The sequence below is a fragment of the Hemiscyllium ocellatum genome, chromosome 49 (genome assembly GCF_020745735.1).
Source record: "Hemiscyllium ocellatum isolate sHemOce1 chromosome 49, sHemOce1.pat.X.cur, whole genome shotgun sequence".
Taxonomy (NCBI): domain Eukaryota; kingdom Metazoa; phylum Chordata; class Chondrichthyes; order Orectolobiformes; family Hemiscylliidae; genus Hemiscyllium; species Hemiscyllium ocellatum.
In genome coordinates this window covers 7,985,907-8,012,431 of record NC_083449.1, presented here as the reverse complement: position 1 = coordinate 8,012,431, position 26,525 = coordinate 7,985,907, and the positions used below count along the sequence as shown (strand labels likewise).

Genomic DNA, 26,525 nt, shown 5'->3' with positions numbered 1-26,525 from the left:
CAAATGCCTTACTGAAGTCCATATACATCACATCTTATGCTCTGCCCTAATCAATCCTCTTTGTTACTTCTTCAAAAAACTCAATCAAGTTTGTGAGACATGATTTTCCACACACAAAGTCATGTTGACTGTCCCAAGTCAGTCCTTGCCTTTCCAAATACATATACATCCAATCCCTCAGGATTCCCTCCAACAACTTGCCCACCACCGACATCAGGCCCACTGGTCTATAGCTCCCTGGCTTGTCCTTACCACCCTTCTTAAACAGTTGCACCACGTTTGCCAACCTCCAGTCTTCTGGCACCTTACCTGTGACTATCAATGATACAAATTTCTCAGTAAGAGGCCCAGCAATCTCTTCTCAAACTTGACACAGAGTTCTCGGGTACACCTGATCAGGTCCTGGGGATTTATCCACCTTTACGTTTCAAGACATTCAGTACTTCCTCCTCTGTAATATGGACATTTTCCAAGATGTCACCATCATTTCCCTACAGTCTATATCTTCCATATCCTTTTCCACAGTAAATACTGATGCAAAATATTAATTTTGTATCTCCCCCATTTTCTGTGGCTCCACATAAAGGCCACCTTGTTAATCTTTGAGGGGCCTAATTTTTTCCCTAGTTACCCTTTTGTCCTTAATGTATTTGTAAAAACCCTTTGGATTCTCCTTTAATTCTATTTGCCAAATCTATCTCATGTCCCCTTTTTGCCCTTCTGATTTCCCACATAAGTATACTCCTACTTCCTTGATACTCTTCTAAGGATTCACTCAATTTATCCTGTCTATACCTTACATATGCTTCCTTCTTTTTCTTAACCAAACCCTCAATTTCTTTAGTCATCCAGCATTCCCTATAACTACCAGCTTTTCCTTTCATCCTGACAGGAATATACCTTCTCTGGATTCTAAATTTGGCACATATCCCTTTCAATCCTTCCTGTTCATTTACCAATCTGGGCTCCTTTCAAATGTTGTAATTATTCCCACCTTCATCTCTTTCTCTGGAAGCTCATTCCATATGCACATCACCCTCTGCATGAAAAGGTTGTTCCTCATGTTATTTTTTAAATCTTTGCCCTCTCACCTTAAACCTATGCCTCTATGCTCCCCCACTCGAGGAAAAAGACCTTAGCTTTTCATCGTATTGATGCCCCTCATGATTTTATAAACAGCTGTAAAAATCACCCCTCAGCTTCCCATGGTCCAGGGGGAAAAGCCCCAGCCTATTCAGCCTCCCTCGGTAATTCAAACCCTCTAATCCTGGTAACATTGCTGTCATATGTTTTGCACCCTCTTAAGATTAACAACATCCTTCCTTTAGCAGCGTGACCCGAATTGTACACAGTCCTCTAAAAGTGCCCTAACCAATGTCCTATGTAGCCCTAACATGATGCCCCAGCTCCTAAACTCAGTGCGCTTACTAAAGGAGACAAGCATGCCGAACACCTTTTTTACAACCTTTTCTAACCGCCACTCCACTTTCAAGCAGCTATTCATATGCACCTGGTGGTCTTATACAGTTAATGGTAGGGCCATGGGGAGTGTTGGCAAACAATATGTCCTGCCCTGTTTTGACCTATGAGGATGTATATGTAACTACCATTCTCTCTCTCTGTCAGCTTCTACAATGTGAATATGTGGGAGCAGCATAGTCTGTTTCTGCTGTGTGACTGTGAGAGTGACGTTCTCAATCTGTACAAATCAGCTTCTACTCTTGTGTACCAATTTGGGTTAATTCTCTGGCAGTCACTAATGTTTTCCGTGACTGTGATTTATTCCATTAGAGAAGTTATGAGGATGTTGAAACGGGGTCTTAAACTTCATCTCTAAGCATTTTGTGAATTCTGACCTTTTGCTTAGTCTGTGGGTGAAGGAAGAGGAGAGCAGACGAGTATATAGTTCAGAATCCCAGCTATTACTAGAAACTTGTATGCAGAACAGTTAAAGAATAGAATGGGATAAATGGCTGCTGTACCAATTATGTGATTCAGATGAATAAAAGGCAATCACAACCTGTTGTACAGAGTATCAGTGTAAAACAGAAAATGTGTTGCTGGAAAAGCGCAGCAGGTCAGGCAGCATCCAAGGAAGAGGAGAATCGACGTTTCAGGTATGAGCCCTTCTTCAGGAATCAGGGTAAAACTATCATGTAGCAATGGACAGATCAGCTTATTTAAAATAAAAACTGCTCCTGTCAGTCAGTGTAGGATGTTTCCTTGCTTAGGTTTCCGTGGTATCTCTGTCTACGTTCAAGTAGAAACCAAATGTCTCATTGTTGAAGTTACTTTTATTCTGCATCTGTCTATTCATAATGCATATTTTTTATTATTGCACATTATTTAATTATTGTGTCTTCAGTCCCGTTTTCCCTTGCTGTGGAGCATATGAGCACTAGTGAGCCATTTTTCAGCTGTTTCTATTTCTTGAAGTTACACTTTAACACTTGCTCAGTTCCGGAGCCACCATTCACGGTGGGATATGAACGGTGACTATCACCCCAGGCAAACGAAAAAGAAATGTGCTCCGTCTTTGAATACAAGGAGCAGGTGCATCTTACGACTGGCCGTCTATGTCTTGAGTTCTACGCCAGGGGGACTCGAACCTGAATCCCTGACGCTGTAATGACTAATTGCAGATTACTATAAATGAGGCTTTTTGCTGTCGGTGAGAGATTTTCAAAATGAAGCGAGATCAAACCAGAGCAGCTGCAGGGTTGGGATGGCAAATATGGAGCTTTTGCTGATGTCAGAATTAGTGCAGAAAGACTAGGCAACATTAAACACGATTACTATGATCACCCGGAAGAACATTCTGTGATGTTTATTCAACATACCGGAGTGTTGTTGAAATGTGAAATGAAGAGATTAATTGCATATTGCGGTTCTTGGCCCTCGTTTTTGTTTCTGCCAGTTCTTCAGGTCCAGCAAAGGAACAAAAGTAGAAAGAGGTAAATGCAGTTAGGCAAATGGATGAGCGAGAGAGATTGTCTGAAGTATGATTTGGAGATGCCGGTCTTGGACTGGGGTGTACAAAGTTAAAAATCACACAACACCAGGTTATAGTCCAACAGTTAGGGCGGCACGGTGGCACAGTGGTTAGCACTGCTGCCTCACAGCGCCTGTAGACCCGGGTTCAATTCCCGACTCAGACACTGTATGGAGTTTGCACGTTCTCCCCGTGTCTGCGTGGGTTTGCTCCGGTTTCCTCCCACAGTCACAAAGATGTGCGGGTTAGGTGAATTGGCCATGCTAAATTGCCCGTAGTGTTAGGTAAGGAGTAAATGTAGGGGTATGGGTGGGTTGCGCTTCGGCGGGTCGGTGTGGACTTGTTGGGCCGAAGGGCCTGTTTCCACACTGTAAGTCTAAGTCTAAGTTTTAATTGGAAGCACACTCGCTTCCAGAGACAAGCACCTGATGGAGCGACGCTCCGAAAGCGAGTGTGCTTCCAATTAAACATGTTGGACGATAACCTGGTGCTGTGTGATTTTTAACTTTGTCTGAAGTATATATTTGTAACCGAAGTAACAAATATTGATGGATTCTCCTCTGAACGACGTCCTCTTTTTCGATGTAAAACATACTCCGTTGTTTGTAAATCGGCGGGCTTTTCATATGGGAGGGAAAGTTGTTGATGATTTGGCGCTGGCTTCAAGAGAAAGGAACGTGCCCTCTCTACTCACTGTCTCTTGGGAGCATATTAAACACTAGTGAATCTTTTTTTGTCTGTTTGTTGCTATTTATTCAAGTTACTCTCTAATATTTGATTATTCCAGGAGCTATAAGCCCCGGTTGGAATGTGAGCCCTGAGTGTCACCACTGGGAAACAAAAGAAGTGTCCCTTTTCTTACAGACCCACGGGTAGATACATTACACACTGATTTTTCAATTTCCAAAACTCCGCGTGGGTTGGTGGGTGGTAATGATGATTGAATGATGTAAATGAGGCTTTCTGCTGTCGGTTGGAAGCTTTCAAAATGAACCGAGATCAAATCAGAACAATTGCCGGATTGGAATAATTCATGTGAAGCTTTAGCAATGGGGGAGCACGATAATAAAATGATATCTATGGGATAATTAATGCGCTCACGGCCAAGAATGTTCATGAAATCCTGACAAGACTGAATGAGGGCAATCGGCCCATTGAGTCTGAACCTTCCCTCCGAAGAGAATCTCGAATCCTTTCCGTAAAACGGCCTTCTCTGATCTAGTCATGATTTGGAGATACCGGTGTTGGACTGGGGTGCACAAAGTTAAAAAACACACAACACCAGGTTATAGTCCAACAGGTTTAGTTGGAAGCACACTCGCTTTCGGAGCGCCTCTCCTTCATCTGGTGGATGTCTTTGAAAGCGAGTGTGCTTCCATTTAAACCTGTTGGACTATAACCTGGTGTTGTGTGATTTTTAACTTCTCTGATCTACATCGTGGCGGGAATTTTCAAATTTGAAAGAAAACGATTGATGTTTTCCCAGCAATGAGCATATAGTTACAGCTCGCGGGAACAGCAAGGCAGACGATGAAGAGAGAGGAGATTTCATCCGGAATTAACAACCCCCTGCCTAATATATTGTGTAAAAAATTGCTTAACGTTCAACGCAATGTATTAATCACTGCCACTGAAAGCCGTGTGTCTTCCAACTAACCCTCCATGAAAACTAACAAGTCCATGAAACCATGCGCAGCGTACCATAATCAGGCTTTTAGCCGGTTTGCTGAAGGGTTTGGGGTCTTTATGGCCCTTGGTTTTTTTTTCAAGATGTCACCATTTATTTTCCCACATTCCATACCTTCCAATTTCTTGTCCTCAGTAAGCACTCACTTAGTATCTCCACATTTCTTGTTGTTCCACACATGGGCTCAGCAAAGATTAACAAAGCAGCCTTACTCTTTCCCTGGTTACCCTTTTGACCTTCATGTATTTATGAAAATCCATTTGAATTCTCCTTAACACTATTTGCCAAAGCTATGTTATGTCCCTTTTTTGTGCTCCTGATTTCCTTCTTAGGTTTTTCCCAACTGCCTTTATACTTTTTGAAGGGTTCACTCAGCCTCTTCTGTATTTAACTAATATATGCTTCCTTCTTATTTGGGCCAAAACCACAACTTGTTTTCTCATGCAGCACTTCCTACACCTACCAGTCATGCCTTTCACCCGAACAGGAACATACTGTCTCTGGACCCTCTTTTTCTCAGTTTGGAAGGCTTCCCATTTTTCAGCCTTCCCTTTGCCTGTGAATATCTGACCTCAGTTAATGTTTAAAATTCTTGCATAGTACCCTCAAAATTGGCCTTACTTCAAATTATCGCATTTCCAACGCCCCTCCCCAAAGTCCCTCCTCCCTACCTTTTATCTTAGCCTGCTAGGCACATTTTCCTCATTCCTGAAGAAGGGCTCATGCCCGAAACGTCGATTCTCCTGCTCCTTGGATGCTGTCTGATCTGCTGCACTTTTCCAGCAACATATTTTCAGCTCTGATCTCCAGCATCTGCAATCCTCGCATTCCCCTTAATCCAAATTAGAAATTTAATTTTTCGATCTGGTCCACCCTTTTCCATCACAGTTTTAAAACTAATAAAATTATGGTCCCCAGTGACACATCATTATATCCCAGGTGTAGGTCAAGGTTTGCACCTTGTCTACAAAGTACATTCATATACTGAGTCAGAATTTTTTTTTGTACACACTTAAGATATTTTTCTCTGTCTAAACTATTAACAATATGGCAAGCCTAATCTATGTTTGGAATGTTAAAATCCCTCACCATAACCACACCATTATTCCTGCAGATCTAAGATCTCCTGACAAACTTGTTTCTCAATTTCTTGCTGACTGTTGGGATGTCTGCAGTCCAATCCCAATAAGGTGATCAAACCCTTTCTTATTTCTCAGTTCCACCCAAATAATTTCCATGATATAATCCAGGAATATCCTCCCTAAGAAAAGGTGTGATCTTATCTCTTACCAAACATGTCACTCCCCATTTTCTCTTGCTGACCCCTCCCCCCATCCTTCCTATAACAATCGGCTCTTGGAACATTAAACTGCCAGTTGTGTCATCCCCAAACCATGTCTCTGTAATTGCTATGATATCCCAATTCAAATCCCATTTTCCTAATCATGTCCTGAGTTCATCCTCCTTCCCTGTTCGGCCTCTTGCATTGAAATAAATGCAGCTTAAGTTATCAACCCTACCTCATTCTCTGCTATGTTCCTGTCTGCCAGTCTCAGATTGATATCTCTGTTCACTATCTCCCTGATTCCCACTGACCTCCCCCCATCCCCACACCTTACCAATTTAACCCCTTCCCAGCAGCTCAAGGAAATGTCCCTACCAGTATATTAGAACACTTCCAATTCATTTCCTTTTTATACCGGTCATTTCTTCCCCAGAAGAAATTCCAATGATCCAAAAAATGGGAACACCTCTCCCCTGCACCAGCTCCTGAGTTGCACTTTCCTCTGCTCTACCATCCTATTCCTTCCCTCCCTCGCTCGTAGTAGCGGGAGTAATCTAGGAGAAGACCTCCTTTCTAAATTCTTGCCTCTCTTCCTTATTCTTCTTTCGGAATCTCATCCTGTGTAGTTAGTTCCAATGTGTACGTCTCTTTGTAATTATCGTGCACTCTCTCCGAGATATCCTTGATCCAGTTACCGGGGGCGGGGGGCAGCACACTATTCTGATTTCTCGCTGTCGGCCGGAAAGACGTCTGTCTGTGCCGCTGAAAAAAAAATTCAAGTTTTGTAATTTGTAAAAGGAGGACCTTCCAAATCGCGACGACTTCCATCTAAAAGGTTAAAGGTAGCTGATGTCAGGGAAAGGGATGAAGGAGCGTCGCTCCGAAAGCTAGTGTGCTTCCAATTAAACCTGTTGGACTATAACCTGGTGTTGTGTGATTTTCAACGTTGTACACCCCAGTCCAACCCCAGCTGATGTCAGGGAACGCCGCCTTGATATCGGACAAGGTCCCCTCCACTGACCATGATGACTTGGAAAGAAAACTGCGTTCTTTCACGGTCACTGGATCAAGACCCTGGAACTCCGTGTTCATGGCATTGTGGGCAGCACATGGACAACGGCTGTTCCAGAAGGTGGCTCACAACCGCCTTCTCAAACGGCTGGAGAATCAATGCTCAGCCAGCGGCATCCACGTCCCAGGAATGAATGAACAAAAACAGCTGGGGTCTCTCGTTGTGACATACAATACATCGCAAGGCTTCTGTCTGCAGCATACCTGACACTAAAATCTGTCATCCACTACAAACTAAACCGAGTCCCAGAGATGTTATTGCACACCTGGTCTGACTTGTGCACGGACCTCCTGATCCCGAAATAAGCAAGAGAGATGTAAAACTCTCTCCATCAGTAATTTTCTGCCTTTGTAGGAATGCTCCACTTATTCCATCTTTACTTTGGGCAAGGAGTTAATGTTTGTGGGTGAGGGGTCAGCAGAATTATATACCACAGTAAACATTCGATCAGACGTGATGTTATCGAATGGGGAGCACAGGGGATGGGCCGAGTGTCCGCCACCTTCTCCGCTCCCTGATCAGATTGTGAGAGAGCCGGAGGGAGATGTTATTAACATGACCCGGGAATGAGCACCATTGGAGCTTCATAAAAGGGCAATGTCCCAGTTTGAAACCTTCTCTGCCCTTTCCCTCATAACTCCAGTTGCTTTGGTCAAACTGGGAGAAAAGGGAATTGGGGAAATGACCAATTGATGTTTGTTGCTGGGAAGCAGCGGGAAAACAACGCATGCGCAATGTCCCCCATGCTGATGGCTCATGGCTAGAGGAGCGCATGCGTGAGGCCCTCCCCCAGCGCTGCCATTGAGGAGCATTTACTCAGTGAGTGCAAGAGGTTTGTTTGAAACAGACCGCAATGGAGAGATCAGCGCCCAGGGAAGCGAGGGAACAGCAGGCTCCTTCCAGCAGCACATCGGGATGGGAGCCTGGGACACAGAGGGGGCTCCGAGACCGGGATTGATTCGGGGTGAGTTCAGGGAGAACCGGGGGCTGTTTGTAAGAGGCCGAGCGGAGCAGGAACTGGTCCCGGAACTTGGAGTGAGCGGGCTGGGGGGAAGAGAGAGGCCTTTCTCGGGCTGTGTGTGGGCCTGCTGAGGGAGGCAGAGCGGGAAGAAGCTGCTGTGGGACATTCTTGTGGTTTACAATCCCCTAAACACTGATGGGAATTCATTGTTTGACTTCTGTTTCACACTTGTTGTTGCGAATAGACGTTGAAATAAAGGACAGTAGAATCAAATGTGATTATCCTGTGAAGGGTAAATATAGCAGGTACCGGGAAACGTCTCAAAGTATGTGAAATCGTGTCCAGTGTTCGTCTTTCAACAGGCGGTGTATTGGGAGTTGGATATTGAACTGTGTAATCATTACATTTGTGGAGCTGTGCATATGTTGTTAGTTTATTCATATCAAAGTAAAATATTTTTGAATTTCGCAAATAGAAAAAATACTCGAAGGTGCTCAGGGCTCGAGTGGAACCAGGGTCTATACTATTCACCTTACCTTGTTCAAAACAAAGATTTATAATGATCATGACCTGAATGACATTGATCATTTGATGTCTTCCTACTCAGCTGCTGGTGATTTACAGGAACTGTCTCTTTCGTCTTTCTCCAGGCAAATATTTGATGGCTCAATCCAAGAGTGACCAGCTGCTTCTCACACCCAGCAGGTATGTTACCACTGTCAGAGAGGAGAAGGTCCTTTCCACTGTCTGAGTGGATTGAGTCAGACACACATTGAGCTCCATTTCCGGAAGTACACATTCAATCCAAGAGTTAAACTCAACTGACGATGTATAAATCTATATGATTTCACCCAGTTCTCAATGCATACCACCTCAGTGACGATAAATTCCATTATTCAAAGCCAATTACCATTTGTAAGATTAGAAGCAGGTTAGACTGTATGCTTGTAATAAACATACATTTGAACTGCATCAAATCCATATGTAGAAAAGGCATTTTTAAAGTTATAATCAATCATGCTGTTACATTGTTGTAACAAGTATATATAGAGTTGATATTGAGTCCAGATTTTGAAGCAAAGTTGGACATTGAGTAACAGAGCAGGACGAAATTATTCTTTTGATAAATAGTTGTCCAGTATAGAGACAATAACCAAGCAATGTAAATTCCAAATGAACCTCTTGATCAAGCCTGATCTACAGAGGATGCTTCTGGAGAGGATGCTTAAAGCTCATTCACACATGTGCATACACATCTGTCTTTGTCTGTCTGTCTGTCTCTCAGCCTGGTGTTGATGAAAATACAATTCATCCATACTCCTGAGGGCCTGAGTAATGCAGAAGCATTTCCATACTTTCTGATCTATGAAACACTAATTGATAAGACATGAAACCCACCTCATAAAGTACATGTCGGACTGGAAACACAAGGAGATATACAGACGATGTCGGTGTGATATAGAACAGTACCACTCTTCAAAGTGGTACAGATTGGCAGCACAACAGAAAACTCACTCACATTCAGCCTATTAATGGTTAAAGGGAGAATAAGGTAATTTAGGCCCACAAGCACTTACAGATATGAACAGTCATAAATTGACTGACCAAATTATTAAATGCTTCAGAAGATGTTAGTGTTAGATGTCACATTATTGCAGTGACCAGCAGCAACTGACAAAGACTAGTGCATACACACAAAAAAAGAAAATGGAGATTGAATACAATAAAATTCAGATTCTTTGTAAAGATAAGTATTGAACCAACACTAATCCTTCAATCATACAAGTTTATCAAATATTGAATGGGTTTATCCTAGACCCTGACTGAAAAAAGCACAACCGAACATAGAAAGAGAATAACATCCTTTCCTTGACTGGTCACTGTTGCACACAGAGCAAAACTGGCACTATAGGTATTCAAAGGCCGATAACTGCAGAACTAATCTTAAATTGGCATTTACACCGAGACACTGGCAGCGAGTGAGTGAATGAAGATTAGAATCCCAACAGTTAGTGGAAACTAGTATGGAGAACAGAAAGAATAGAATGTTCCAGTGCACACAACAGGCTGAATGGTTGTTTCAATTCTGTGACTGAATCATAAGTCACAAAATGCATTGGAGATTAAGGCCCAATCTCAACACCCTGAACACGATTATCGCAGATTGAATCACAGTCACAGAATTTTTTTCTAATTCATTCTGGGATGCGGGCATCACTGACTGGGCCAGCATTTATTGCCCATGCCCAAATATCCTTTGCAGCCACATTGATGTGTGTGCAGTCACATGCAGGCCAGACAAGGGAAGGATGGCAGTTTCCTTCATTCAAGGACATTACTGAACCAGATGAGTTTTTCTAGCATTCAACAATAGATTCATAGACATCAGTAGACTCTTAGAATATTATTGGCTGCCAGAGAATTGAGCAACTTTGATGTAGAAGAGTTAAAAGTGACTGGAACTCATTGAGAACTTCACTCTCGCCATCACACAGCAGAAACTGGCATGTACAGATCAAGTCCTAAATTCACACATGGGCACAGCAGAAACTTACATGTTTACATCAAATCCTAAACGCTTATTTGGACACAACCAAAACTGACAGGCATTGATTGATATCTGCTCTCTCAAGATTCACATTGCAGAAACTGAAAGGGAGAGAACAATAATCACGCGCACACACATATGACAGGTACAGGCTGATAACGAGACTAACACATTCGTATAGCAAAACCTGACAGATACAGTATGATAAATGAATTTCCACACGTATAAACAAGAAGCTGATAGATACAGACTATGCTCTGTGCACTCTCAGATGCACAGAGCAGAATCTGACAGGGACAGGTTGGTTAATAACTCACACATACAGGTGGCAGTAAATTCCAGAGAAAGATTGATAACTGCACTCTCATATTCGTAAAGCAGAAACTGACAGGAATAGATTGATTATGCTTCCAATTTCAAATCACATAAATTTACGTGTACACTTTGATAACGACACTCTCATATTCACGTGGAAGAAACTGGCAGGTAGAGGTTGATAATAAAACAAAAATTAGTGGAAAATCAACCGTCTCGTGACCAGTCCTCAGAACTGATGAAGATGCACACAGTGTGATCTCCTCTATGTTGGGGAAACTGAGTGTAGATTGGGTGTCCACTTTGCAGAATGCCGTCATTCTGTCCAGTCAAAAAGACCCTGAGCTTTCAGTTGCCTGTCACTTCAACACACCACCCTGTTCCCTGGCCAAGATCTCTGTATCGGGCTTGCTGTAATGCTCCAGTGAAGCTCAGTGCAAGCTGGAAGAACAGTACCTCATTTTCTGCTTGGGATCTCGACAGTCTTCTGAACTCAATATTGAGTTCACCAACTACAGGTTTTGAGCTCTCCCATGTCATTACCCAAAATCCCATACATCCGGCCTTGTAAACATATGGTCTGCTATTATACACAACCAATTGTGAGCCACTAACAGGTCCTGTTAATAGGCTATTCACCCACTTAGTCTGACAGTTATCCATTCCTTTCTCTGTCCTACTGTTCTTCTTTCTTTGGACTCTCTCTCCATCTGTCTTTTACTCATCACCCTTCTACCCATCCTATCTTTTGTAGAAAAACTAATATTTTCCTAGCTACCACTAGAAAATACAGCAGTTTGAATACACCACCCAACAAACTCAAGAACAGCTTCTCTGCTGTTATCAGACCTTTGAATGGACTGCTCAAATTTTAAGGTGAAAGTGGGTACTGCAGATGCTGGAGATTCGAGTCAAGGTTAGAGTGGTGCTGGAAAAGCACAGCAGGTCATCCAAGGAGCAGGAAAATTGATGTTTCTGACATTCCTGATGAAAGGCTTTTGCCTGAAACATTGATTTTCCTGCTCCTCGGGTGCTGCCTGACGTGCTGTGCTTTCCCAACACCACTCTAATCTTGCTCAAACTTTAATGTTAATCTCTCTCTCTTTGCAGCTTTAATACTGTATTGCGGATTCTGATCTATTATCCTGATGCATTTTGTATGATATTATCTGCCCATAAAGTGCACAAAGCAATACTTTCCATTGTATCTCAGTGCATGTGAGAATAATAAATCAGACCAAATCAAATGGATGACTACACTCTGAGAGCAGAATCTGAGAGGTACAGGTTGATAAATACAGTCACACAAACTGACTGACAGGAAAAGATGAATAAATACACTCAAACACTGACATTACAGAGCCTGACAGAAAAATTGATAACTAAACTCTCACATTCACAAAGTAGAAACTGATATCGACAGGTGAAATCTCAGCTCTCACATTTACATAGTAGAAACTGGAAGGATTGTCAATTACACAAACATATTCACCAAGCAGAAACTGACAGCTACTGATTGCTGTTTGAATACATAAATATACTTGTCAGAGTCTGAAAGGTGCAGATTGCCAGTTACACTCAATTTGACAAAGAAGAAGTTGACAAGTAGAGAATGATAACTGTACTCCCACATTCACATCACTGAAGCTGACAGCTGTAGTTTGATTAATACACCCACATTCACAGAGCAGAATGTGATCAATAACTGTATTCACATATTGACAGGGAAGAAACCGACAGGGACAGATTGGTATCTCCACTGTCATATTTACATAGTTGAAACAGATTGACAATGATGCTCTGGTGTCAAATAGCAAAACCTGACCGGTACTGTTTGATAATTGCACTCACACATTGGTAGACCTTAAACTAACAGTTGGAGATCAATACCTACATTCACACAGAAGAAAGTGATGGGTAAAAATTCATGACTGTATTTAATATTCATACAGCAGAAACTGACAGGTAGAGACTAATAGCGAAACTCACGTTCTCATAGCTGAAACTGATCGGTTCAGGTTGATAACTGCACTCTCAGACACACAGCAGAAACTGTTAGGGACAGATTGATAGGCAAACACACACATTCACAGTGCAGAAACTGACAGGTATGTATAGATAATAAACTCGCATATCCACAATGGAGAAACACATAGGGATTGATCCTATTTAAAATGTATGAAATGTATTTATCAACCAGTCCCTGGCAGTTTCCTCTATGTGGATACATGAGTTCAGTTACCATTCTGCACCTGTCAGTTTATGCTATGTGAATGTATGAGTGTAGTTATCAGTCTGTCCCTATTTGTCTCTGTGATGAGAAAATGTAAATATATTTACCAGAGATTGACAGGGACAGATTGATAGCTGTATTCACTCGCATATTTGCACAGATTATATGGATTGATAATTACAGTTTGATAATTACACTCCGATATTCACAGCGCAGCATTTAACAGGTACATGTTGATAATTGTCCTCACACATTCACTGAGCAGGAACTGACAGCTCTGGATAGATAAGGAAACTTTCATATCCAGACATACACTGGCATCAGATTATCCCATTTGTAGAGATGGTCCTCAGTGAATTGATACAGATTTTTTTTGATACAATCACTAAAGAGCAGTTCAAGCCAAGAATAGAATCAGCGGTCCTGTTGGAATCGCTGTCTGGAAGGCAAAAAAAAAGCATAATGATTATTAAATTATTACATTGACTTAATATTGATTTACAAACGATGTCTGTTCTGTCTTCCTCCAGACAGTTACTTGAAGGACCAAGACAGTGTAATATGTCCTCGGTACAAAGCCAAGTGTAATCAGTTCCTTCTAACAAACAGCAGGTATGTTACCGCAGTCAGACTGAAGAACATCCTTTCCATAGTTTCAGAGCAGATTGAATCAGACACACATTGACTCCATTTCCAGAGAGAAATTTCCAAATCAAGAGACAAATATCACGGAGGAATTACAATTCTTTTTCTCCATCACCATTCTTTACGTACATTACCCCATTTCAAATAATTGTTATAATTCACGGCCATAGAATTATAAAGATGTACAGCACAGAAGCAGACCATTCAGTCTGACCCATCCATGCCAACCAGATATCCAGAACTAATCTTGTCCCATTTGGCAGCGCTAGTGCCATTTGCCAGCGCTAGTGCCATTTGCCAGCACTTGGCCCATATCCCTGCTAAACCGTTCCTATTCATGTAAGCGTCCAGGTGCCTTTTAAATGTTGGAATTGTTCCAGCCTCCACCACTTCCTCTGGCAACTCTTTCCATACACACACACACACACACACACACCACCTTCTGCATAAAACGTTGCCCCTTAGGTTTCTTTTAAATCTTTCCCCTCTCACCTGTGCCCTCTAGTTCTGGACTCCCCCACCTCAGGGAAACTATCTTGTCTATTTTGCCTACCCATGACCCTCCTGATTTTATAAAAGGTCAGAATTGTATAAAGGTTATAAAATACTGTAAGGTCACCCCTCCGCCTCCAACACTTCAGGGAAAACAGGCCAAGCCTCTTCAGCCTGTTCCTTTTGCTCAAATACTCCACTCCTGGAAACAAGCTTGTAAATCGTTTCTGAATGTTTCATGTTTCACAACATCCTTCCAATAGGAAGGAGACCAGAATTGCACACAATATTCCAAAAGCGGCTGAACCAATTACCTGTATAGCCTCAACATGACGTCCAAACCCCTATATTCTATGTTCGGACCAATAAAGAACAGCATATTAAACACTGCCTTCATTATCCTATCGAACAGTGATTCTACTTTCAAGGAACTATGAATCTGCACTCCATGGTTTTTTGCTTCAGCAATACTCCCCAGGACCTTACCATTAAGTGTATAACTCCTGCCTTGATTTGCCTTTCCAAAATGAAGCACCTCAAATTTATCTAAATTAAACTCCATCTGCCACTGGTCAGCCCAGTGGCCCATCTGATCATGATCCTGTTGTACTCTGAGGGAACCTTCTTTGCTGTCCACTACTATGCCAGTTTTGGTGCCATCTGCAAACCTTTTATGTTCATATCCAAATCATTCATATAAGTGATGAAAAGCAGTGAACCCAGCACCAATCCTTGTGGCACACCACTGATCACAGGTCTCCTGTCTGAAAGGTAACCGTCCACCACCACCCTCTGTCTTCCACGTTCAAGTCAATTCTGTGTCCAAATTGCTAGATCTCCCTGATTTTCATGTGATCTAACCTTGCTAACCAGTCTACAGTGTGGAAATTTGTTTAACGTCTTACTGAAGTCCATATAGATCATGTCCACCGCTCTACTCTCATCAATCATTGAGTCAGAGACATACAGCACGGAAGCAGACCCTTCAATCAACTTGTGCATGCCGACCAGCTATCCCAACCCAATCTAGTCCCACATGCCAGCATCCAGTCCATGTCCCTCCAATCCCTTCCTATTCATATCTGAATTCAGATGTTTTTTAAAATTTGCAATTGTACTAACCCCCACCACTACCTCTGGCAGCTCATTCCATGCTCCTAACACCATCTGAATGAAAACCTTGCCACTTAGGTCTCTTTTATATCATTTCCATCTCACTGTAAACCTGTGCCCTCTTGTTCTGGACTCCCCTCATCCCAGGGAACATACCTTGTCTATTTTTTCTATATGCCCCTCATGATTTTATAAACCTCGGTAAGGCCACTCGTCAGCCTCCAATGCTCCAGGGAAAACAGCCCCAGCCTATTCAACTTCTCCTTCTAGCTCAAATCCTCCAACCCTGGCAACATCCTTCCTAATCTTTTCTGAACAGCATCCTTCTGACAGGAAGGAGACCAGACCTGTATGCAAAATTCCAAAAGTGGCTGAACCAATGTCCTGTACAGCTGCAAAATGTACTCAGTACTCTGACCAATAAAGGAAAGCATACAAAATGCCACCTTCACTATCCTATCTACCTGCAACTCCGCTTTCAAGGAGCTATGAACCTGCACTCCAAGGTCTCTTTGTTCAGCAACACTCCCTAGGACCTTACCATTAAGTGTATAAGTCCTGCTAAGAAATGTTTTCCCAAAATGCAGCACTTCACATTTATCTGAATTAAACTCCATCTGCCACTTCTCATCCCATTGGCCCATCTGATCAAGATCCCATTGTAATCTGAGGTAACCTTCTTCACTGTAGACGACACTTCCAATTTTGGTGTCACCTGCAAACTTACTTACTGCAAACTGCAAACTTACAAACTTACTCCTATGCTTACATCCAAATCATTGTATAAACAATGAAAAGTAGTGGACCCAGCACTGATCCTTGTAGCACTCCACTGGTCACAAGCCTCCAGTCTGAAAAAAAAACCTTCCTCCACCACCCTCTATCTTCTACCTTTGAGCCAGTTCTGTATCCAAATGGCTAGTTCTCCCTGTGTTTCATGCGATCTAACTTTGCTAACTAGTCTCCCATGGGGAAATCCTCTTCGTTACTTCTTCAGAAAACTCAATTGAGTTTGTGAGTCATGGTTTCCACGCACAAAGCCATGTTCACTGTCCCGAATCAGTACTTCCCTTTCAAAATATGTATAAATTCTGTCCCTCAGGATTCCCTCCAACGTCTTGCTCAACACTGATGGCAGGCTTACCAACCTAAAGCTCCCTGGCTTTTCCTTACCACCACGTTAGCCAACCTCTAGTCTTCCGACGCCTCATCTGTGACTATCCTGATAAAAATATCCCGGCAAGAGACACAGCAACCACTTCCGTAACTTCCCATAGAGTTCTAGGATATCCCTGATCAGGTCCTGAGGATTTATCCACCTTTATGCATTTTAATACATCCAGTACTACTTCCTCTGAAATATGGACATCTTTGAAGATGTCACCATCTATTTCCCCACATTCTATATCTTCCATGTCCTTCTCCACAATGAACAGTGATGCGAAATACTCTTTTCGTATCTCCCCCATCTTCTGTGCTTCCACATAAAGGTCGCCTTGCTGATCTTTGAGGGGTCTTAATGTCTCCCTAGTTACCTTTTTGTCCTTAAAGTATTGACAAAATCCCTTGGCATTTTCCTTAACCCGGTAAAAACAATGACTGCAGATGCTGGAAACCAGATTCTGGATTAGTGGTGCTGGAAGAGCACAGCAGTTCAGGCAGCATCCAATGAGCAGCGAAATCGACGTTTCGAGCAAAAGCCCTTCATCAGGAATAAAGGCAGTGAGCTGGAAGCATGGAGAGATAAGCTAGGGGAGGGTGGGGAGAGAGTAGCACAGAGTACAATGGGTGAGTGGGGGAGGAGATAAAGGTGATAGGTCAGGGAGGAGAGGGTGGAGTGGATAGGTGAAAAAGGAGCTAGGCAGGTCAGAAAAATCCGGACAAGTCATGGACAGTGCTGAGCTGGAACTTTGAAACTAGGATGAGGTGGGGGAAGGGGAAATGAGGAAGCTGTTGAAGTCCACATTGATGCCCTGGGTTTGAAGTGTTCTGAGGCGGAAGGTGAGGCCTCAGGCATCTGGTGGTGAGGGAGTGGCGGTGAAGGAGGCCCAGGACCTCCATGTCCTGGCAGAGTGGGAGGGGGAGTTGAAATATTGGGCCACGGGGCGGTGTAGTTGATTGGTGCGGATGTCCCAGAGACGTTCCCTAAAGCGCTCTGCTAGGAGGTGCCCAGTCTCCCCAATGTAGAGGAGATCCTGTTTGCCAAAGTTATCTCATGTCCCCTTTTTGACCTCCTGATTTCCCTCTTAATTAACTGCCTTTTCCTCTTCTTAGGATTAACTCCATCACTGCTGTCTGTACTTGACATATGTTTCCTTCTTTCTCTGGACCAAAACCTCAATTTCTCTGTAATTCAGCATTTCCAGACTTGCCGTTCACCCTAACAGGAACGGACTGTCTCTGCATTCTTGTTATCTCATTTTTAAATGTTTCCCATTTTCCAGCCAACCCTTTACCTGCGAACTTCTGCTGCCAGTCAAAGTTTGAAAGTTCTTGCCTTATATTGTCAAGTCCATTGATATTTTTCAGAATTCTTATCTGTAATAGATGCCCAGCAAAGGCATTAAATCTACATTTAATAAGATATTTTTAAAGTTAAAATCAAGATGAAAAAGAAAATCAGACTGTAACATCATTTAAAACACCATATATAACATCGATGTTAAAACTGAGATAGAAGGAAACCAGACAAAAGTCACTAATTTACAGGATGAAGCAGTGTTATTAAGGGTATTATTGTTTAGGCAGGACAGAGTTAACCCTTTAATGACTAGTGGTCATATATAGTCACATGCCAATTAAATAAAGTGAATGCCAAATACCCATTCTGTGCCAAAGCCTGACAAATAAAACTGCAGATGCTGGAGGCTGCAAACAAAAGGAGAAAGTGCTTAAAACAAACTCAGCGTGTCTGGTAGCATGTGTGGAGAGAAAGCAGAGTTAATGTTTTGGGGCCAGTAACTGATATTCAGAACTGAATTTCTCCAGAAATTTCTGCTTTTATTCCTGACATAGAGAATAATTACTGTAGGCGCAGACACAGACACGGCAACTGACTAATTGAGAGTTAGTTCAAAATACAAACATAACTGCAGAGCAGGGTCAACAGTTATGGAGTTCCATATACACTGCAGACAACAGAAAATGATCCAATCGAAATGAAATATCACTCTCACATGGAGTCATTGTGGTCTGCAGCAGTCAGAGACATCCAGCTAACAATTCTACTCCCATTCAGGCAGCATTCCATTTCCAACAATGTATCATGGTGGCAGAGGAGCTGCCATCTCCACCTTTAGCACAACATCGTTCTCCATTTCTCCAACTTGCAGGAACAGACTTTCTCTATGACTCCATTGAAAAGGCTTCTTGTGCCATTGTTTCAAATTAGCTTTCAGCTTCTCCAAATACCCCTGCATTCCTACGAAATCTGATATAAAATGCAGGAAAACTCAATACCATTCTCTCAAATACTCAATGCAATCACATAATCGTAATTTGAAACAAGAGTAGAAAAGATTTAGTGAGATAATAGAACTTAGAACATAACAGCGCATTATAGTATTGCATTTTCATGCATATGTTTATCCAATGACCATTTAAAAGCCCTTAAAGTTGGCAAGTCTACTACAGTTACAGGCAGAATATTCCATGCCTCAATTATTCTCTGAGATTAGTTCAAAATACAAACATCATAACTGCAGAGCTGTGCAAGAAGGATGGATTGCACCTAAGTTGGAAGGGGGCTAATATACTGGCAGGGAGATTTGCTAGAACTGCTCGGGAAGATTTAAACTAGTAAGGTGGGGGTGGGACCCAGGGAGATGGTGAGGAAAGAGATCAATCTGAAACTGGTACAGTTGAGAACAAAGGTGACTCAAATGGTTAGGGCAGGCAGGGACAAAGCTGAGAACAAGGCAGGACTGATAAATTAAACTGCATTCGTTTCAATGCAAGAGGACTAACAGGGAAGGCATGTGAATTCAGGGCCTGTTTAGGAACATGATATCCACTGCGATATCATAGCAATTACAGAAACATGGCTCAGGAATGGACAGGACTGGCAGCTTAATGTTCCAGGATATAAATGCTATAAGAAGGACAGAAAGGGAGGCAAGGGAGGAAGGGGAGCGGCATTCTTGATAAGGAATAGCATTGCAACATCCTTCGGCACTGTCCACAACTCCACCAACCTCAGTGCCATCCGCAAATTTCCTAACCCATCCTTCTACACCCTCATCCAGGTCATTTATAAAAATAATGAACAGCAGTGGACCCAAAATGGATCCTTGCGGTACACCACTAGAAACTGAACTCCAGGATGAATATTTCCCATCAATCACCACCCTGTGTCTTCTTTCAGCTAGCCAATTTTTGAACCAAACCGCTAAATCACCCTCAATCCCATGCCTCCATATTTTGTGCAGTCGCCTACCATTGAGAAAATTACTGAAAACACCTTATCTAATACTTTACTGATATCCATATACACTGCATCAACTGCTTTCCCCTCATTCACCTGTTTGGTCACCTTTTTAAAGAACTCGGTAAGATTTTTGAGGCATGACCTACCCTTCACAAAAGCATATTGACTGTTCCTAATCAACTTATTCCTATCGAGATGATTATAAATCCTGCCTCTTCTAGCCTTTTCCAACACTTTACCCACAATCGAAGTAAGGCTCACTGGTCTATATTTACCAGGGTGCTCTCTACTCCCTCTTGAACATTTGTTACCTTTGAATCTTCTGGCACTATTCTTAGAGACAATGATGACCTAATGATCAAAGACAAAGGCTGTGCAATCTCCTCCCTGGCTTCCCAGAGTATCCTAGGATAAATCACATCCAGCCCAGGAGATTATCTATGTTCACATTTTCCAGAATTGCTAACACCTCCTCCTTGTAAACCTATATCCCATTTAGTCTAGTAGCCTGTATCTCCGTGTTATCCTCGACAACATTGCCTTTTTCCAGTATTATGGTTTTCCTTGATCCTTTCTGCCGAAGATTTCTCTTGTCCCCACCAGGCTCTTAATTCTCCCTTTAGGTCTTTCCTGGCTAGCTTGTAACTCTCAAGTGCCCTTCACGTCTCATCCTAACATAAGCCGCCATCTTCCTCTTGACGAGAGATCAACTTTCTTCGTAAACCATGGTTCCATCAGTTACCCAGTTCCTCCCTGCCTGACAGGTACATGCTTATCAAGGACACGCAGTCACTGTTCCTTGAATTAGCTCCACATTTCAATTGTGCCTATCCCCTGCAGTTTCCTTCCCTATCCTATGCATCATAAATCTTGTCAAACTGCATCATAATTGCCATTTCCCCAGTTATAAATCTTGCCCTGCAGTATAAACAGATCTCCCTTTCCTTCGTAAAGTAAACATAACTGAATTATGGTCACTCTCACCAAAGTACTCACCTACCTCCAAATCTAACACCTTCTGGGTTCATTACCAGTACCAAATCAATTGTGGCCTCGCCCCTGATTGGCCTGTCTACATACTGTTTCAGGAAACCTTTGTGCACACATTGGACAAAAACTGAACCATCTGAAGTCCTCAATATATAGAATTTCCAGTCAATACTTTGAAAGTTAAAGTCCCCCATAACAACTACCCTGTTACACTGCTCCTATCCAGAATCATCTTTACAATCCTTTCCTCTACATCTCTGGATCTATTCTGAGGCCAATAGAAACCTCCCAACAGGGTGACCTCTCCTTTCCTGTTTCTAACCTTAGTCCATACTACCTCATTAGAAAAGTCCTCCTACATCATTTCTGCCACCGTAATACTGTCCTTGACTAACAATGCCACACCTCCCCTTCTTTTTTTTTATCATCTTCTCTGTTCTTACTGAAACATCGAAATCCTGGAATCTATGACAACCATTCCTGTTCCTGCTCGATCCATGTCTCCAAAATGGCCGCAACAGCAAAATCCAGGTACCAACCTATGCTGCAAGTTCGCCTACTTATTCTGGATGCTCCTGGCATTGTGGTAGACCCACTTCAAACCACCTTCCTGCTTGCCAGTGCACGCTTGTGACATTGAAACCATATTTCTGCCCTAAATACGCTCAACCCCTGGACACGGGAACTACAATTTAGATTCCCATCCTGAATTTGTTTAAACCCACCTGAAGAACATTAGTAAACATCCCCCAGGATATTGGTATCACTGCTTCAGATGTAGACCATCATTTTTGTAGAGGTCCCACCTACCCCAATTATCGAGGTATCCAAAACTCTCCCTCCCACACCATCCCTTTAGTCATGTGTTCAACTCCTCTCTCTCCTCTTGCTATCATGTAGCACGGGCAACAAACCAGAGATAACTACTCTGTTTGTTCTAACTCCAAGCTTCCACCCTAGCTCCCTGACTTTCTGCCTTAAATCCCCATCCCTTTTCCTACCTATGTTGTTAGTGCCTATGTGGACCACTGACTTAGGGCAGCTCCCCCTCCCCTTCAAGGATCCTGAAAACATGATGTGAGACATCATGAACCCTGGCATCTAGGAGGCAACACACCAATCATGAGTCTGTCTCACTCCCACAGAACCTCCTATATGTCCCTTTAACTGTGGAGAACACAATGGCAAATGCTCTCTTCCTCTCTCCCCTTCCCTTCTGAGCAACAAGGACAGACTCTGTGCCAGAGACCTGTACCCTGTGGCTTACCACTGGTATGTTCTCCCACCCCCCCACCACTAACAGAATCCAAAACAGTATACTTGTTATTAAGGGGAATGGCCACAGTGGATCCCTGCACGGTCTGCTGGTTCCCTTTCAGCCCTCTGACTGTAACCCATTCGCCTTTCTTCTTCTACCTGATGTGTGACTATCTCTCAGTAAATCCTCACAAGAGAATATAGATTCCTCAAGCTGCTCATTATCTTTTTACGAGAAGAGTTCAAACGTTTCATTCTTCAAAAAAATTTCGTTTGGCTGTTCCAATTTCCACCACTGCTTGATAGAAAATCAAAGTCCTTCTGCTTTCCTCCTCCTCCTCTCCGTTGAGCTGCACAAGTGTCCGAATGATGGTGAGTAACATTACAATACAGTGCAGGGTAATTAACACCTACCTTTTGATTAGATTAGATTCCCTACTGTGTGGAAACTGGCCCTTTGGCCCAAACAGTCCACACCAACCCTCCAAAGAGGAACCACCCAGACCCATTTCCCTCTGACTAATGCACCTAATGCTATGGACAATCTAGCATGGCCAATTCACCTGACCTTTGGACTGTAGGAGGAAACTAGAGCACCTGGAGGAAATGCATGCAGACACAGGGAGAATGTGCAAACTCCATAAAGACAGTCGCCCGAGGCTGGAATTGAACCTGGGACCCTGTGAGGCAGCAGTGCTAAACATTGAGCCACTGTGCCACCCCTTTAACTTAACTTCAACAGTTTTCAAATAATTATATCACTGTGCACTGAAAAAAAAACTAATTCTGACCTTGATCAGGTGGGTCAGTGGGCCAAGAAGTGAAAGATGCAGTTTCCTTTAGATTCATGTGAGGTGTTCGATTTTGGTAAGACAAACCAGGGCAGGACTTCTACACTTAATGGTGCGGCCTTGGTGAGTGTTGCTGAACAAAGTGACCTGCTGCATATTTCATTGAAAGTAAAGTCACAGGTAGACAGAGCGGTGAAGAAAGCATTTGGCATGCTTGCCTTTATTGGTCAGAACATTGAGAATAGGAGTTGGGATGTCACATTGCTGTACAGGACATTATTAATGCCTCTTTTATGAGACTGTGTGTAACGCTTATCACCCTTCTCCAGGAAGGGTGTTGTTAAACTTGAGATAGTGCAGAAAAGATTTACAAACATGTTATAGAGATATAGTCATACAGCATAGAAACAGATCCTTCAGCCCACCATGTCCATGATGTCCAACAAACAGCAAACTGCATTCATCCCATTTACCTGCACTTGACTCATAGCTAACCATGTCTTAAGGGTTTCTTAAGGGCATATCCAGATGCTTCTTTCTATTCTGTGAGAGTATTCCACCACACACACAGGCAGTCTGATCCAAACTTTACCCACCCTCTAGATCAAAATATTTTTCTCAGATATCCCCTAAACTGCTTTCCCCGCACCTTCATGTTGTATTCTCTGATCTTAGACACATCTGCCATGGGGAGAAAGATTCTCACAATCTACTCTGTCTGCGTCTTTCACAATTTAGTATATCTCAGTCAGATCCTCCCTCAACCACCTCTGCTCCAAGGAAACCAAGCCTAACTCATACAGTCTCCCCTTTTGACGGAGACTTTCCAACCCACTGCATCCTCTCCAGTCAATCTCATCCTTCTAATTGTGTGGCAGTCAGAACTGCACACAGTATTTGATCTGTTTTATAATGGTGGAAGAAGACTTCCTTGCTCTTATATTTGGCAGCTCTGGTACTGAAGGAAAACATTCTGTATGCCTTCTTCAGCAGCCTGTCTGCCTGTACTGGCACCTTCTGTGATCTACAGACTTGTACACCAAGGCAGCATGGTGGCACACTACTGCCTCACAGTGCCAGAGACTCAGGTTCAATTCCTGGCTTGCACATTCTCCCCATGTCTGCATGGGTTTCCTCCAGGTGCTCCAGTTTCCTCCCCCAATCCAAAAATGTGCAGTTTAGGTGAATTGGCCTTGCTAAATTGCCCGTATTGTTAGATGAAGGATTAAGTGTAGGGGAATGGGTCTGGGTGGGTTGCACTTCAGCAGGTCAGTGTGGACTTGATGGGTCGAAGGGCCTGTTTCCACACTGTAAGTAAGTAATCTTTGTTCCTCAGTACTGCCAAGGGACCAATCCTTCATTGTGTAATTCTTTGCCTTATTAGGCCTTCCAAAATGCATTACCTCACATTTATCAGGATTAAATTCCATCTGCCATTGCAGTGCCCAATGTTCTCATCCTGTCGCCTGAGACCATCCCCCTCACTATCAACAATGCCATCGATTCTCATGTCATAGAACAAAGAACAATACAGCACAGGAACAGGCCCATTGCACTTCAAGGCTGCAGTGAAACATATATTTCCGCATGAAAAATTCATCTGCAAGCATACGTTCTACATTCCCATCCAATTGTTAATATGTACATAACAAGCAGCAAGGGTCCCAGCACTGATCCCTGTGGTACATCACTGATTACAGGCTTCCAATCACAAACACAACCCTCCACTATTATTAAAAATCACACAACACCAGGTTATAGTCCAACAGGTTTAATTGGAAGCACACTAGCTTTCGGAGCGACGCTCCTTCATCAGGTGATAGTGGAGGGCTCGATCATAACACAGAATTTATAGCAAAAATTTGCAGTGTGATGTAACTGAAATTATACATTGAAAAATTGATTGTCTGTTGAGCCTTTCATCTGTCAGAATACAGTGATAGTTTCACTTCTTTCATGTGTAAATCACAAAAGCTTTTTTTTAAAGTTGCATTCTCGGGTTAGCTGTGAACAATGGTGATAGCTAGACAATATGTTGAAGGTGTTAGCCCCCTGTTTTCTCTGTCTATGACCTGATGTTTAGATTGATTCTAATCTAAAAAGTGAGATAAGAGTTTTATATAAATTCATGCAGTTTTTGAGCTCAGAGTTCTACATGAATGTATGCAGTTTTTGAGCAAAGTGCAATGTAACTCTGTAAGTACAAATTCACCTCACACAATATATGTGTGCATGTGGGTCTTTGTCTGTCTGGGGTGGGGGTTGAGTGCGAGAAAGTGTGTGTGTGTGTGTGTGCGCGCAGTGAGTCTTACGTCTGTGAGGGGGTGCACGTGTGAGTGTGTGTGTCTGTGTCTATAAGGTGTGTGGGGGTGTCTGCGCGTCTGTGTGTACCTGTGTCTGTGTGTATGTGAGAGTGTGTGTAGAGCAATGGTGATCACCTGTAATGTGACATGAACCCAAAGTCCCTTGGGTTCATGTCACATTACAGGTGATCACCATTGCTCCACACACACACACACACACACACACACACACACACACTCCTACATACACACACTCTCATTTTCCGAACGTGGGTAGGTGCAAAAAGAGCACGCACAGGTTTGAATTGTGGAAAAAAGATTTTAAAAGGGCCTGTGGGGTTACACTATCACAGAGGGTGGTGCTTGTACGGAATGAGCTACCAGAGGAAGTGGAGGTGGTGGGTACAATTATAACCTTTTACAGCCACCTGGATGTATACGAGAATAGGAACAGTTTTGATGGATATGCGCCAAATGCTGGCAAATGTGACTAGCCATGATGTGGAGGTGCCAGTGTTGGACTGAGGTGGACAAAGTTTAGAATCACACCACCAATTTGTCGTACACCATGTTTATTTGGAAGCACTAGCTTTCAGTGCACTGCTCCTTCACTATGAAAGCTAGTGCTTCCACGTAAACCTGTTGTACTATAACCTGGTGTTGAGATTTTTAACTTAAATGGGACCAGGTCAGATTAGGATCTCTGGTCAGCATGAACAACTTGGACCAAAGGGTCTGTTTCTGTGCTGTATAACTGTGTGACTCTCTGAAGGCCACACTTTGATATCACTACTCCCAGTTAGACACTGCACTATCGGAGGTGCAAAGGTCCATTGCTTTTACTTCCTTGACTCTGAAGAACAGCACAGATCCTTTGTGACAATGTGCTGTGGTTTCACTTGTCTGGAATCTTACAGATACAGTCAAAGAAAATAAGCTCTTTCCCATTCACTTCAGGAAACATGAACTGAAAACTCTCTCCTTTGCTAACTGGCTGTCCACTTAATAGCAAGCATTTAAACTGCTCAGTAACACAATACATGAAGATTGAAGCAGGATCAATAGAGTGTGGGCATCCTTCCTGTATCATAACAACTGTTCCTTTCAAAAACCACTTTTATACATAAAATCAGTGCATGTACACAACAGCCCAAGTAGTCAACATCAAATTTTAGTTTCAAGATTTTCACTAGACAACATGGCTCTAATCTGTTGGCCACCTGTCACATCTGAGCAGAGTTTTGAAGGGCAATAAATCATATCACAGTCCAATTAAATAGCACAGACTGCCAGGGAGAGAGTACTTCCCAAGTACACAAACCGACAAGTGAATGGAATAAACAAGATTAGTTCTGTACTCGCAGAGAAGAACAAATAGTTGCAGGTTGCAACAGTTATTGTCCTTATTTATGAAA

At 42.8% G+C, this 26,525-nt stretch overlaps 1 protein-coding gene across 1 annotated transcript in view; it reads left to right on the top strand.

Moving 5' to 3' along the window:
- LOC132837315 (histone H3-like) overlaps window positions 1–26,525 on the top strand; it is a 489,210-nt gene that overhangs the window by 174,781 nt on the left and 287,904 nt on the right. The window lies entirely within an intron of this gene.